This window comes from Phyllobates terribilis, unplaced genomic scaffold, assembly GCF_046119375.1.
Source record: "Phyllobates terribilis strain yellow unplaced genomic scaffold, ASM4611937v1 Scaffold_4__5_contigs__length_816908805, whole genome shotgun sequence".
Classification (NCBI taxonomy): Eukaryota; Metazoa; Chordata; class Amphibia; order Anura; family Dendrobatidae; genus Phyllobates; species Phyllobates terribilis.
The window spans coordinates 521,499,929-521,516,955 of record NW_027362764.1 but is presented as its reverse complement, the minus strand read 5'-3'; positions in this window follow the sequence as shown (position 1 = coordinate 521,516,955).

Here is a 17,027-nt window from a genome sequence, read left to right as displayed (position 1 = left end):
TCAGGATATAGTATAATAAGCTATCAGGATATACTATAATATGTTCTCAGGATATACTATATTATGTTCTCAGGATATACTATAATAAGCTCTCAGGATATACTATAATATGTTCTCAGGATATACTATATGTTCTCAGAATATACTATAATATGTTCTCAGGATATACTATAATATGTTCTCAGAATATACTATAATAAGCTCTCAGGATATCCTATAATATGTTCTCAGGATATACTATAATAAGCTCTCAGGATATACTATAACATGCTCTCAGGATATACTATAATAAGCTATCAGGATATACTATAATATGTTCTCAGGATATACTATAATATGTTCTCAGGATATACTATAATAAGCTCTCAGGATATACTATAATATGTTCTCAGGATATACTATAATAAGCTCTCAGGATACTATAATATGTTCTCAGGATATACTATAATAAGCTCTCAGGATATACTATAATATGTTCTCAGGATATACTATAATATGTTCACAGGATATACTATAATATGTTCTCAGGATATACTATAATATGTTCTCAGAATATACTATAATAAGCTCTCAGGATATACTATAATATGTTCTTAGGATATACTATAATAAGCTATCAGGATATACTATAATATGTTCTCAGGATATACTATAATATGTTCTCAGGATATACTATAATATGTTCTCAGGATATACTATAATAAGCTATCAGGATATACTATAATATGTTCTCAGGATATACTATAATAAGCTCTCAGGATATACTATAATATGTTCACAGGATATACTATAATATGTTCTCAGGATATACTGTAATATGTTCTCAGGATATACTATAATATGTTCTCAGGATATACTATAATATGTTCTCAGGATATACTATAATATGTTCTCAGGATATACTATAATATGCTCTCAGGATATACTATAATATGTTCTCAGGATATACTATAATAAGCTATCAGGATATACTATAATATGTTCTCAGGATATACTATAATAAGCTCTCAGGATATACTATAATATGTTCTCAGGATATACTATAATATGTTCTCAGGATATACTATAATAAGCTATCAGGATATACTATAATATGTTCTCAGGATATACTATAATATGTTCTCAGGATATACTATAATATGTTCTCAGGATATACTATAATAAGCTCTCAGGATATACTATAATATGTTCTCAGGATATACTATAATAAGCTCTCAGGATATACTATAATATGTTCTCAGGATCGGTCGTGATCAATCAACGAATTTTAACACCGCTTTGCTGTTTGGTCGCGGTTGCCAGCCGCGACCAATCAGCGATTTTGGCGCCAAATTTAAACACCGCTCTGCTGATTGCGCCCGGTCGGCCGCATACATATTCTAGAATACCCGATGCGTTAGAATCGGGCCACCATCTAGTACTATAATAAGCTATCAGGATATACTATAATATTTTCTCAGTATATACTATAATAAGCTATCAGGATATACTATAATATTTTCTCAGTATATACTATAATAAGCTATCAGGATATACTATAATATGTTCTCAGGATATACTATAATAAGCTATCAGGATAAACTACAATGCCATGTAGTGTATCCAGATGTCTCGTTGCTGCGTGAGATTTGCGCTGTAGAAACGAATGCTCATTTTGTGTCCCAACAAATATCAGGATGATTAGTAGTTTAGCTTAACTTTATTGAGGCAAATCACTCAGAAATCAGTCTCTCAAGGAAACAGTACACACGGCACACAGCGGTAGAGCTACAGCCATAAATATATGCACTGAGGAAATATAGTATATACAAGTATATAGTAAACTAGGGCAAAACTCTATTACCAAATGTATACACATGGGCAGTCCATGCAGAAAAAGAGAATTGGAGATCATAGTACATGATTAAATGGGTAATGGAAATTACAGTAAGCTGTAGAATAGAATAACTACACACAGTAATAATATAGAAAGGGGGAAAAGAAAACAAATGATTTTGGACTGATTTCTGGTTGAAGAAATGATTCTGCTTTTATACCAGTTCTTATCTGTCCTCATGCCTGTGATGAATAGCCTGCTGTTTACTGCACAGTTACTGCTTATGTTTCAATCAAATATTCTGGGTGAGGCCTGACCACACACATACCGAGCGTACATGGCAGGCAGCAGAATTCTTTAGGAAGAACTTAAAGAATCCCTCCCATGAAGTTTTTTTTTAACTAAATCTGTGTATATGTGAACATAATGTAGTGTCAGTGTGTTGATATACTCACCACCCTCTTCGGGATCCAGCGCCATTCTGTTTATCTTCTCGGTGATGTCACCACTTCAGACTCTGCGGGTCTCACTGTCCTCTGTGTGATCAGGAGGTGACTTTTAGAATGGAAGTCTATGGAGCGTCAGAATGAGGCACATACATTGTAAAAGAGATTAACGGCTCACACACAGGTCATAGAGTGTGGAGCGGTAAAGTCACTGACAAGAGCAACAGAACGGTGCTGGATCTCGGAGAAGGCGGTGGTATGTGAGAGCATTAACACACTACATTGCATACACATACACAGATTTATTAAGAACATAATCTTCATGGGAGGGATTCTTTAAAAGAAGTTTTAATTCATGTGGCCGTTCAAGTAACTTTCCAAAAAGCATGATTGTAGTGGCTGAAGAACCTGCCTCTTATTCAACTAAGTACTTTTAAAATAGTGAAAAGTAGTATTTTGTGTTACTAATTACATATTCGTAAATTATTCATATTCTCCTTATCACAAAGAAAATTACACTCGTCAGCATTGAAATTGCAACATCAACAACAAGGTAAAGGTGTGGAATTATGAAATTCACAGGATCGATAGACATGTTTTAATGTTTGTCTGAGGAATGGTCTTCCATGCTGAATGTACTTGGGCACACAAATCATCAAGGACCACTGCTGGCAGCTCTCTTTACAATTGCCAACCAATGACGTGCCAGATATGCTCAATGGGGGACAAGCCAAGAGACACTGCAGGCCATGGCAGCAAGTTTACACCATGCTTAGTAGCACAAGCAACACACAGCCTGACATTGTCTTGTTGAAAAATGACTCCTAGGATAATTTAAAGCGCACCTGTCAGCAGGTATTTGTTATGTGACCTGAGAGCAGCATAATGTCGGAGCAGAGACCCTGATTACAGTGATGTATCACTTACTGGGCTGTGTTTTGCTGTTTCAATACAAATATTGTTTTACAGTGGCTTGCAAAAGTATTCACATCCTCCTTCCCCCTGTCATTTTTTGTGTTTTGAACCCTACAACCTGGAATTTCACAGGTTTTTTTTAGGGTTTGCATCAGTATGCCTCCAACTGTGAACATTTGGTTTTCTTTTTATTGTGAAGCAAACAATAAATAGGACAAAATAACTGAAAACTTCAGTGTGCATGACTATTCACCCCACTTAAGTCAGTAATTTGTAGAGCCTTCTTTTGCGGCAATTACAGCTGAACGTCGATTTGGATTAGTCTCTATGAGCTTTCCACATCTTCCCACTGGGATTTTTGCTCATTTTTCAAGGCAAAACTGCTCCAGCTCCGTCAAGTTAGATGGTTTCCTCTGGTGAACAGCAATCTCCAAGTCTGACCACAGATTCTCAATTGAGTTAAAAGTCTGGGCTTTGTCTAGGCCACTCCAAAACATTTACATGATACCCCTTAAACCACTCGAGAGTTGCTTAGCAGTATGGTTTGAGCCTTTATCTTGTTGGAAGGTGAACCTCCATCCCAGTCTCAAATAACTGACAGACTAAAACAGGTTTTGCTCATGAATATCCCTGCATTTCATACCAATCATCTTCTCCCCGACTCGGACCGTTTTCCCTGTCCCTGCTGCCGAAAAACAGCGGCCACCATGTTTCACTGAGGGGATGGTGTTCTTAGGGTGATGAGCTGTGTTGGTTTGGTACCAGACATATCGTTTACCTTGGTTTGCCAAAAAGTAAAATTTTGGCCTCATCTGACCACATCACCTTCCTCCATACATTTAGGAAGTCTCCCACATGTCTTTTGGCTACCTCAAAACGAGATGTACAATTTGTGTGTGTATGTAAATGCTTTTTTCTGCCCACTCTTCCATAAAGGCCACATCTATTGAGTTTACGGCTTATTCTGGTCGTATGGACAGAAACTCCAGTCTCTGCTTGAGAACTCTGCAGCTTCTTCAGGATTACCTTTGGTCTCTGTGCTGCTGTTATCAACACTTTCATAGTGCAGCAAATGAAAGACACTTCATGCTTACTTCCCTTTAATATCCCTTTAATATCATAGGATAGGTAGGCAGCGCAACTTGAAACTTTTGCACAGTTGTACGTATCAATATGTGATAAATGAGATATATACCAGATACCATCCTGGTATATGTCCCCCATCCTGGTATATTTATTGATTTATTTTACTCACTTATATAGCGTAATTCATTCCACAGTGCTTTCCAGACATTATGGCCACTGTCCTCATGGGGGCTTACAATCTAAATTTCCTATCAGTATGGCTTTGGAGTGTGGGAGGAAACTGGAGAAACCGGGGGGAAACCCACACAAACACGGGGAGAACATACAAACTCCTTGCAGATGTTGTCCTTGGTTGGATTTGAGCCCAGGGCCCCAGCACTGCAAGGCTGCAGTGCTAACCACTGAGCAACCGTGTTGCCCATATGTTCCTCGTCCTGGTATATGCACCATCCTGGTATTTGTGTCCCATCCTGGTATATGTTCCCCATGCTGGTATATGTCCACGATCCTGGTTTATGTTACCCATCCTGGTATATATGCCCCATCCTGGTATGTCTCCCCCATCCTGGTATATGTCCCCCATTCTGCTGGCGCCACTGTTGTTCAATGCATAGGAAAAAAAAACAATAAACCACTATACTCACCTTCTCCCGCTCCACTGCTGCGCGTCGTCTTCTGAAGCCGGCAGCTGATTTCAGCGTCCACGCGACGAGAGTGCATGACATCACTGCCATGTGCCCCCAGCCATGTGCACGCCGACGTAAGCTGCGGCTTCCGCTCCTGTGATTTCCAGCTTGCGCAACAATAAGGTTCACTCCCCACATGTGTATATACAGTTGAAACCAGAAGTTTACATACACTATATAAAAAGACACTTATGCATGTTTTTCTCAATATCTGACATGAAATCAGAATAAGCCTTTCCTGTTTTAGGTCAATTAGGATTACCATCATTTTTTAATATTTGCCAAATGCCAGAATAATGAGAGAGAGAGAGAATGTTTTAAAGCATTTTTATTACTTACTGCAAAGTCAAAAGTTTACATACATTTCATTAGTACTTGGTACCATTGCCCTTAAACTGAATGACTTGGGTCAAATGTTTGTGATATCCTTCCACAAGCTTAACTGATCCAGGTTTGTAGGTCGCCTTGCTCGCATCTGCCTTTTCAGCTTTGCCCATAAATTTTCAATAGGATTGAGATCAGGGCTTTGTGATGGCCACACGAAAACATGGACTTTGTTATCCTTAAGCCACTTTGTTACCATTTTGGCAGTATGCTTCGGGTCATTGTCCATTTGGAAGACCCATTTCCGCCCAAGCTTTAACTTCCTGGCTAATGTCTTGAGATGTTGCTTCCGTATTGCCAGATAATCTTCTTTTCTCATGATGCCATCTATTTTGTGAAGTGCATCGGTCCCTCCTGCAGCAAAACAACGCCACAACATGATGCTGCCACTCCCGTGTTTCACAGATGGGATGGTGTTCTTAGGCTTCCAAGCTTCTCCCTTTTTCCTCCAAATGTACCGATGGTCATTATGCCCCAAAAGTTCAATTTTAGTTTCATCAGACCACAGGACATGTCTCCAAAAATGAATGTCTTTGTTCCTGTGTGCATTTGCAAACATTAATCTGGCTTTTTTATGTTTCTTTTGGAGTAATGGCTTCTTCCTGGCAGAGTGGCCTTTCAGCCCATGTTGATACAGTACTCATTTCACTGTGAATAGACACAATCTTACCAGCTTCCGCCATCATCTTCACAAGGTCTTTTGCTTTTTTCCTTGGGTTGATATGCACATGTCAGACCAAAGCACGTTCATCGCTGGGACACATAACCCGTCTCCTTCTTGAGCGGTATGATGGCTGGACATTCCCATCTTGTTTGTGCTTGCATATAATTATTTGCACAGATGAGCGAGGCACCTTCAGGTATCTTGAAATTATACCCAAGGAGGAGCCAGACTTGTGCAAGTCCACAATTCTATTCCTGATATCTTGGCTGATTTCTTTAGACTTTCCCATGATGCTGCACAAAGAAGCAGTGTGTTTCAGGTGTGCATTAAAATATATCCACAGGTATGTCTCTAATTAACTCAGATGTTGCCAAAAAAAGCTTCCAAACACATGACATCATCATATGGGCAGTCCAGACATAGTAATCTTAATGTATGTAAACTTTTGACTTTTCAGTAAGTAATAAAAATGCCTTAAAACATTCTCTCTCATTATTCTGGAATTTGGCAAATATTAAAAATGATGGTAATCCTAACTGACCTAAAACGGGTAAGGTTTATTCTCATTTCATGTCAGATTTTGAGAAAAACATGTATATGTGTCTTTTTATATAGTGTATGTAAACTTCTGGTTTCAACTGTATATATATACACATATACACATATATACACATGGTTCATAGTGATGACTATGCAGGGAGGAAGTGGGGAGTGCACCATTTTGTTGCACAAGCCGGAGGTCACTAGAGCGGAAGTCGAGGTCTCACCTGCGCAGAAGATCCCTGCATACACTGCCCATAGAAGTGAGGAAGAAGTACGCATTGTGCATGGAGTGCAGGGTGCTGGAACGGGATTACAGTGCCGCAACTGCACATCACAGGGCACTGTGACGTCCATGGGAGAGGGGAGGTATTATAATGAAGAGAGGAGGCAGGGATTTCTTCAGGGCACCCTATGCCCTGGGGCCTGGAAGGAACCATTAGCAAAATTATATAAAATAAAATTTCTGAACAGCAAGACCACTAATTTGAGGCATACAAGTAGGACTAGTTTAACATTTCTATCACCTGTATGCCCATATTAGTAGGTTTTAGATGTTTCAGGGGGTGACAGATTCCCTTTAAATGAAAGGGGGAACTACCAATGTGAGACATATAACTAACACAGAACAGTAGAACTGTGTAATCACGCGGGGATGATGTTGTGGGAAGAAGTATATATTTTGGTGTCATCAACGCAGAAATGTAACTGAATTGCTGATTGTTCAATGGATCGACCAAAGACAATCTATATCAAGCTTTTACATATGGAAAAACTATGTTTGTACTATGCAATTATCATTACATGGGAACTGGAAGATGATATTGTAAAAAAACAAACTAGCTTTCATAACATTTTGGAACAAGTAGTAATGTCCTCTGCTTCTTTAGAGACATAAAATGTTAATTACTCAAATTAAAAACAGATGGGATAGGGATAGGGATAGCATAAAGAACTCCTTGTGGCTTATTTATATACAGCGTTTGAAATAAACATTGAACACATCACCAATTTGTGTGGCACCTTGGTAATGAGACACTTTTTATAGGCCATCAGTTGAACCAGCTGATATTATTTTTCACTAAGTGTCAGGATTGCTTTGTAATTACTAATAGATTTCTGCTGGTGTCATAACTTTCCATGGCTTATTGCACCTCTATTTCTTCATGTGTTCAATACTTTTTTCCCTGTTTCATTTCTCATTATTACACATGACTTAATTAATGGATATCTATGGTTTGATTTCTTTGCCTGTGTGGATTGGATGGGTTGTTACTAGTGTTGAGCCACCCCCGTAGTGTTCGGGTTCGGTTCGGTTCGTCGAACACCGGGATGTTCGAGGAACTGTTCGTCGAACTGTTCGTCGAACACCTTAGAACACCGTCGAACACCGTTAAAACCAATGGCAGGCAAACAAAAACACATAGAAACACATAGAAAACACCTTCAAAGGTGTCCAAAAGCTGACAAACTGCTCAGAAGACGCTTTCTTTAAAAAAGCCGGCCGGCAATTCAGCAGCGGCATACACCGGTACCCGACAATTTAGACAAGAAGGAAGAGAGCCTCACACATAGATTAGATAGATAGAAACATGTCAGTCACATATATATGAAGTACAGTGACAGTGTTGCTTACTGTACTTGTCATTTAGTGTAAAGGATTTATTAAAAAATATAATAGTGTTTTCATGCACTGTCTCTTTAAAAAAGCCGGCCGGCAATTCAGCATCTGTACCCGACAATTTATAACAGACAGAATAGAGCTTCACACATAGATTAGATAGATAGAAACATGTCAGTCACATATATATGAAGTACAGTGACAATGTTGCTTACTGTACTTGTCATTTAGTGTAAAGGATTTATTAAAAAAAATAATAGTGTTTTCATGCACCGTCTCTTTAAAAAAGCCGGCCGGCAATTCAGCATCTGTACCCGACAATTTATAACAGACAGAATAGAGCTTCACACATAGATTAGATAGATAGAAACATGTCAGTCACATATATATGAAGTACAGTGATAGTGTTGGTTACTGTACTTGTCATTTAGTATTAAAATAAAGGATTTATTATTAAAAAAAAATTGGCGTGGGGTTCCCCTTAATTTTAGTCTCTAGCGGAGGTTAAGCAGACAGCTGGGGCAGATGTTTGAAGCCTGGGAAGGCGGTAATACCCACGGAGCTTCCCAGGCTACTAATATCAGCCCCCAGCTGAATACATAGCCTTTACTAGCTATTAAAATGGGGGACCCCCCCAAAAAAATGACGTGGGGTCCCCCCTAATTTAATAGCTAGCAAAGGCTAGGCAGACAGCTGGGGGCTGATATTAATAGCCCAGGAAGGGAGCCATGAATATTGGCCCCCTCCCAGGCTAGAAACACCAGCCGTCAGCCGCCCCAGAAATGGCGCATTCATAGGATGCGCCAATTCTGGCACTTAGCCTCGCTCTTCCACGCTGCCCTGTAGCGGTGGCAGGGGGTAATAGGGCTGGGGTTGATGTCAGCTTATAATGCCAGCTGACATCAAGCCCAGATTAGTAATGGAGAGGCGTCTATAAGACACCCCCATTACTAACCCCATAGTCAAAGTTAAAAGAAAACACAAACACCCAGAATAAAGTCCTTTAATTGAAATAAAGACACAATCCTTTATTGTTCTAAATTAAACCATACTTACCATCACGCCCATTCCAGCTGAAGCCAACGATCTCCTGCAATAAAAGAAAAATAATAAAGCAACCTCATCCTTACCTTTCCATGGTTCCCACGACAGCTTCAGCTCTGCTACATCGAGATGACAGGCTGGACCGCAGCAGAACGCTGCCATCCAGCCTGTCATCCCGCAGACACTGAGAAGCGCAGGCATGCTTGCGCTCTGCAGTGTCTGGCTGTGACGGCATAAAGATGAGACGAGTTCATGTCCAATGAACTCGGCGCACCTCATGCACGTCACTGACAGCGTGGGAAAATTCTCACGCTGAAGTGCTGAGTGCAGGAGAATTCTCCCACGCTGTCAGTGACGTGCATGAGGTGAGCTCATGTCCAATGAACTCAGCTCACCTCATGCACCTCACTGACAGCGTGGGAGAATTCTCCTGCACTCAGCGCTTCAGCGTGAGAATTTTCCCACGCTGTCAGTGACGTGCATGAGGTGAGCCGAGTTCATTGGACATGAACTCGTCTCATCTTTATGCCGTCACAGCCAGACACTGCAGAGCGCAAGCATGCCTGCGCTTCTCAGTGTCTGCGGGATGACAGGCTGGATGGCAGCTTTCTGCTGCGGTCCAGCCTGTCATCTCGATGTAGCAGAGCTGAAGCTGTCGTGGGAACCATGGAAAGGTAAGGATGAGGTTGCTTTATTATTTTATTTTTATTACAGGAGATCGTTGGCTTCAGCTGTAATGGGCGTGATGGTAAGTATGGTTTAATTTAGAACAATAAAGAATTGTGTCTTTATTTCAATTAAAGGACTTTATTCTGGGTGTTTGTGTTTTTTTTAACTTTGATTATGGGGTTAGTAATGGGGTGTCTTATAGACGCCTCTCCATTACTAACCTGGGCTTGATGTCAGCTGGCATTATAAGCTGACATCAACCCCAGCCCTATTACCCCCTGCCACCGCACCAGGGCAGCGTGGAAGAGCGAGGCTAAGTGCCAGAATTGGCGCATCCTATGAATGCGCCATTTCTGGGGCGGCTGACGGCTGGTGTTTCTAGCCTGGGAGGGGGCCAATATTCATGGCTCCCTTCCTGGGCTATTAATATCAGCCCCCAGCTGTCTGCCTAGCCTTTGCTAGCTATTAAATTAGGGGGGACCCCACGTCATTTTTTTGGGGGGGTCCCCCATTTTAATAGCTAGTAAAGGCTATGTATTCAGCTGGGGGCTGATATTAGTAGCCTGGGAAGCTCCGTGGGTATTACCCCCTTCCCAGGCTTCAAACATCTGCCCCAGCTGTCTGCTTAACCTCCGCTAGAGCCTAAAATTAAGGGGAACCCCACGCCAATTTTTTTAATAATAAATCCTTTATTTTAATACTAAATGACAAGTACAGTAACCAACACTATCACTGTACTTCATATATATGTGACTGACATGTTTCTATCTATCTAATCTATGTGTGAAGCTCTATTCTGTCTGTTATAAATTGTCGGGTACAGATGCTGAATTGCCGGCCGGCTTTCTTAAAGAGACGGTGCATGAAAACACTATTATTTTTTTTAATAAATCCTTTACACTAAATGACAAGTACAGTAATCAACACTGTCACTGTACTTCATATATATGTGACTGACATGTTTCTATCTATCTAATCTATGTGTGATTCTCTATTCCTTCTATTCTAAATTGTCGGGTACCGCTGCTGAATTGCCGGCCGGCTTTTTTAAAGAGACGGTGCATGAAAACACTATTATTTTTTTTGATAAATCCTTTACGCTAAATGACAAGTACAGTAAGCAGCACTTTCACTGTACTTCGTATATATGTGGCTGACATGTTTCTATCTATCTAATCTATGTGTGAAGCTCTATTCTTTCGGTTCTAAATTGTCGGGTACCGGTGTACGCCGCTGCTGAATTGCCGGCTTTTCATGTTTCACTGTTGGCACTGTTCCCATCGATTTGGGCAATCACTGTAATGCCACAACCACCATGGCTGTGGCATTACAGTGAGTGGCAGACAATCCCTGCATGATTGGTGCTCTAAATAGCACCAGACATGCAGGACACGCTTTTGGTGCACGAACAGTTATCGAACATAACCTCGAACAGCCGAATTTTTTGCAAATCGTTCGGGTTCGTCGAACAACTCGAACACCGCCCAAAACAGCTCGAATTTGAGATTGGCGAACAGTTCTAGTCGAACACCGCTCATCTCTAGTTGTTACCGACATCTAGTGAGAATTTCATGTCAATAGCACCTTTACAAATATATTTACTTAGAAAATTGGTGACATGTTACATTCTTATTTCACCCACTGTAATGCCAACATATTCCACAACGCTTTATATAGATCAGAGATCGGCATCATTCTATTTCCCCATTGGGGCTTACGTTTCAAATTAACACATCAATATGTTATCGAACGCACACACAAACATAAGAACGACATACACCCCGATTCAGATGTTGTCCTTAGTTAGACTGTGTTACATACCTGGCGGCGTCCTTGCATAGTGGTCTATCTCCCACTGTGCAAGAGCGCGCACTTGATCTCCAGTCCAGACTACCACTTTGGCTTCTTTCCATGTTGTCTGCTTTGCTTTGCTCTGTCTGTTTAGGGCGACACCCGCCGAACTTCCTACTTCTTGTAGCTGCTGCAGACACACCCCTGATGCGTCCTCAGCCTATTGCTGTCTGTCACCTGGTATTTAACCCAGCTCCTCCCTGGAATTCTTGCCTGAGCATTGTGTTCTGTCAGTTGGCTTCTGGTCGCTGACGTGCCAGGTCCTGTCTATGTTTCCTGCCTTGCGGTATCAGTTCCCGTGTCTGAACTGAGTCCTGTCTGTGTTCTCTTGCCAGCTGCCTTTCCTGGAGGCTGTATTTCCAGGCCCGTGTGAACACGCTCCTTGCCTGTTCATCTCGCCTTCTGGGGGCTGCATACCCAGATTCGCTCCTGTATCTCGCTTCAGTACAGTTCCTGTCTGAACTGTCTCCTAACCTGCTTCCTGTTTTTCTCTGTGTCCGTACCTTCCCTTTCTTCTGCTTTGTCTGAACCAGCACTTGGCTTTACCTTGGCTCGTTCCTGTATTTGTCGCAGTAACAGTTCCTGTCTGAACTGTCTCCTAACCTGTCTCCTGTTTTTCTCTATGTCCATACCTTCCCTTTTTCTGCAGAGTCTGAACCTGCACCTAACTCCTTCTCGTTGTCGCTGTACTTCTGTTTGTGAGTTTAGAGTTCACTCGCTACTTCATTGCAAGTATCGATTGTGTATCTGGTTCTGCCTTTCCCTTCCTGTCTGTTCCGTGTGAACAGAGCCCTGTCCCTTCTGCTGTACCTTGCTCACCGCTCCGGCGGTTCTAGCCTGCTCTGCCTTGCTCACCGCTCCGGCGGTTCTAGCCTGCTCTGCCTTGTTCACTGCTCCGGCGGTTCTAGCCTGCTTTGCCTTGTTCACCGCTCTGGTGGTTCTAGCCTGCTCTGCCTTGTTCACCGCTCCGGTGGTTCTAGCCTGCTCTGCCTTGCTCACCGCTCCGGCGGTTCTAGCCTGTGCTGCTTTACTCACCGCTCTTGCGGTTTCCGCTCTGCTCTGCCTTGATCACCGCTCTTGCTGTTTCCGCTCTGCTCTGCCTTGCTCACCGCTCTTGCGGTTTCCGCTCTGCCTTGCTCACCGCTCTTGCGGTTTCCGCTCTGCTCTGCCTTGCTCAACGCTCTTGCAGTTTCTGCTCTGCTCTGCCTTGCTCACCGCTCTTGCGGTTTCCGCTCTGCTCTGCCTTGCTCATCGCTCTTGCAGTTTCCGCTCTGCTCTGCCTTGCTCACCGCTCCTGCGGTTTCCGCTCTGCTCCGCCTTGCTCACCGCTCCTGCGGTTTCCGCTCTGCTCCGCCTTGCTCACCGCTCCTGCGTTTTCCGCTCTGCTCCGCCTTGCTCACCGCTCTGGCAGTCTCGCTCTGCTCTGACCCTTTGCTCGCTGCTCCGGCAGTCTCGCTCTGCTCTGACCCTTTGCTCGCTGCTCCGGCAGTCTCGCTCTGCTCTTGCTCGCTGCTCCGGGCGGTCTCACCCTGCTGTGTTTGTCCACCGCATCTGCGGTTCTGTTCTGGAAGTCCCAGTCTGTACTTGGTCCTATCCACTCTGCGCTACAACCTGTCGTGTCTGCCTATACCCCCAGTCTGTGTGCCAGCCTAACCTTCCAGTTCCTGTAATCCCCGGTGTGGGCCAACAGCCGTGTCCGGAGTCTGACCTGGAGTAGACCCTGGTCCCTCTGCTCGGTTCCTCCCTGGTACACTGGCGTCGTATGCTGTCGTGCGACCTTGGTCGGATCGGGCAGATATTTAGTTACGCCCCTCCAGGCATTCTCCGGTTCATGGCCCAGTGGAACTACTAAACACGCACACGCCAGTCTGTCCGGGCGTGTGCATTACAGACTGAAGCCCATGATCCAAGAACTGCAAGGCAACAGTTGTAACTTCTGAGCCACCATGCTGGTTTGTGTTTTGTTAACATCCTCCTTACTAATGCCTTTCATTCAGTGCATTCCCAGCTGAACTTGAGGTCTTAGGACAACATTCTATGGCATTCTTATTTTTGCTCCTAAAATTCTGACCTGACATATTATTGGCCTCCAGCTACTTTCTTCAAGGTTCCTCCTCCCTACAAGATGTTCTATTTCATAGATGAGGGTATAGATAGTTCTGCAAAAATGAATGTCTTACAAAATAAACTAAATGCCTTAAAGAGATTGTGCTCTACTGGACAATATCTTATTAATGGGCCCAGAAACGTGGAATAAAAATATCGATATTTATTTCTCGGACCAGCTCCGCTACTCGTGCTTCGTCTCTGGCAGTTCAGCATCCGGCGGGGCAGCCACCTGAGTGCTGCAGGCAAAGTCTAGACATTAGTGTGCTTTTGGGACCTTCTAAGCAAAGCGGATGGTAGAAAAACTGACCATGTACAACTCTATGATTTGCCAAATTTTGGACAATTTTAAGGATCTAGATACTTTTTGTCAAGAGGATTAGGCAGTTCTAAGACATGAGAAAACGACAGGACTCATTCACGACTATGACACGTTATCATTGATGCACAAGAATTCAGTACAAAATATTAAAAATTGAGGGCATGAAAACTTTTGAGTAAAACCAATTTATTATTTTCTTTGCCATTGGTTATTGCTTATATCATTATGTAATTCATCAGCCTATTAAAACTAAAAGATGTTTGATACATTGCACACATCATAAAAGTTAAGCTTGGTATACATAATTTTATAAGCACAAGTGTGTATAATTTTAGATTTAGGAGAAAACCTTCTTTACAAATTTGTGGACAAATTTGTTGACAAATTTCCTATTATTTCGAGAACATCCCTGCAGTCTCATATAGCAAATTCTTTGAAATGCAGATTATTTTGCCAGGATTTCTCTTTTTTTTCTCTCTTTTTATCATTGATGTGCTCATTTATAAAAGAGACTGTGGAATATTTGCTGCCAGATACTGGACGTATCCTGATCCTGGAGCAAGACTGTGCTAAGACATGATGTCATTGCCTCCAAAAAACAAAACATTACAATCCCCCAGTAATATGGATGAGTCATGAAACAAAACAAGAAGTGTCTATCAATGGAAAGTAAAGTGTAGACAAAGAGCAACATAGCGTCTTGTACACAATTTTGTAAACGGTATTGTTCCTGATAAGTTGTAGTTTAAATATATGAGCATAGAGAAAACAATAATGAATGAGATCCTAGGCCCAGAGACAGTGTGGAAAATATATATAAGGTAGTGCAAAGGAAAATTACCAATACCAATATATACTTCCTATGGCCTCTAGGTTGTTCTGTCTATTGCTGGCTGTAGAATGGTTTAACTGAGAATCCATAAGCGAGAGTGTTTCTATAGACTAATGAGAATGTTTGTAATTCTTTTATTTGTCTTCTTGAGCTCTTTCTGGTGATTTATGATCATAGACTACATTAAAGTTAAATGTTAAGAAAAGCTTGTAAAACAAGTAAAAAAAATGTCTACAGAGGTGGACAACCTTTTTAAGAAGCCTTGACCTAGATTTAAAAATGATTAATAAAATAGACATGCCTAAGTCAGACACTAAATACCCAGACCGCTGTAGAAGCACAGGGGCCGGTTCAATCACAACACTGTCACAATGGTCCGTTAGATAAAAGTACTAAAAGTTTTGAAAATATTTGTTCATGGTTTGCTGTGCAGTAATTTGGGTGCAGTCACACCTAGGCCCTGAAGTCTTGGGAGCCCCAAAAGATCCCTTTGGCCAATATGAGAAAACCAATACTACTAAAGACACCCTGATAACTGGGGGCCCTGTTGTAGGCTTTGCATTGTGGCCCACGAGATTCAAGTTATGTCACCGCTATTCAGCCTTGTGTCCTGGAAACAACAAAGAAAAAAGAACCTTATGGGTTTTATGCAAATAGATTCACACGATTTTCTAGAATTTGTTTGTTGCCTTCTGATAACAAAGACAAAAGGAGCAGACCAAGAATCAACAGCAAGAACACAAGTGCAAAGGGAATGATAGTCATGTTCTACAAGTGAAAGCCCTTAGACAGGAAACCCAACCGAAGTAATCCCTAGTAGCAAATAATAATAATATCATTGGTACTCAGATAAAAAGTATTGAATTCTCACTAAAGGTTAGCAGCACTGTAAAAAAACTTGTCAGCTGGACTCTTGCTCAGCCATCAGCTGTTCCTCCAAGCTCCTCCACATTCAAGCCCGGCTGAGGATATGCATGAACTATATGAGGTACATGAGGTATAAGCTGTTACCAGAATCCTATAAACAAGTGTTGAGCATAATCAAATTTAATATGCCCATGGGCAAACCATTGGAACCCCCTCTTCCTACAAACATAAAATTTTCTCCCGACTAAAGTGGGATGCCCACAAACAGCACCTACAACATTGGTATGAAGCATGGAAACTTGAAATCACTGAATTCACAGATTCTCAAAAATTATGTCACAAAGTTTCCATTACTATTACACAAGAGTCCAGATTCATGTTAAGATTTATTCCAATTTGTTAACTTTTTTCCTTTCCTTGAGGCACAACCTAATAAATATAGCATCATTGTGGGTCATTCACAGGAAACTGCAACACAGATCCCAATAAAAGGCCTCAGACTTTTTCATTTTTGAATGAGAAACAGTTGTCTAAATTACAGAATGGATGTATTTCCTAAAATAGTACCTCCGGCCATCAGAAAGATTCTTATTTTGGAAAATCTTATGTGCGATGGAAGCAATCTTTTCCATTACTGCGCAATAGAAGAACATCTTCTGCTGAAAAGACGAGTGATATTTTGCTGGAGGAGGTACAGATGAAAATGAGAAAATGGTTAGATTGTATGTTTGTTAGACTCTGCATGTACATAAATTTTCCTTCATTGAGTTTGATGATAATTTGCCCAACTTTGCAGTTTCTCTGGCACGGGTGTGACTTTGTTATGAAATTGCTGATTCACTCTTTCTCTGACATACTGTACTGTATTTTCTTTTCTAACTTAAATGAGAAACTTAAGAGTTAGTGTGATGATTCCTTGGCAGTGTATAAGTATGGAATCCTTTTCAGATCTGTCCAACTTGTTCCAGTTAATGTATGTCTAATACAAATCATCTTGATTCCTGGTACTTTGAGTTTCCTGACATGTTATTTCTGGTCAATACCTTAATATCCAGCTGTGTCTCTTTAAGACTTTAAAGAAGAACTTGCACAATTTTGTTTAAAGATATGCCACCCACAGTAAAGGTTGAACTGCAGCAGATATACATTTTTCCCCCTTTCCCTTAACCCTGCCCACC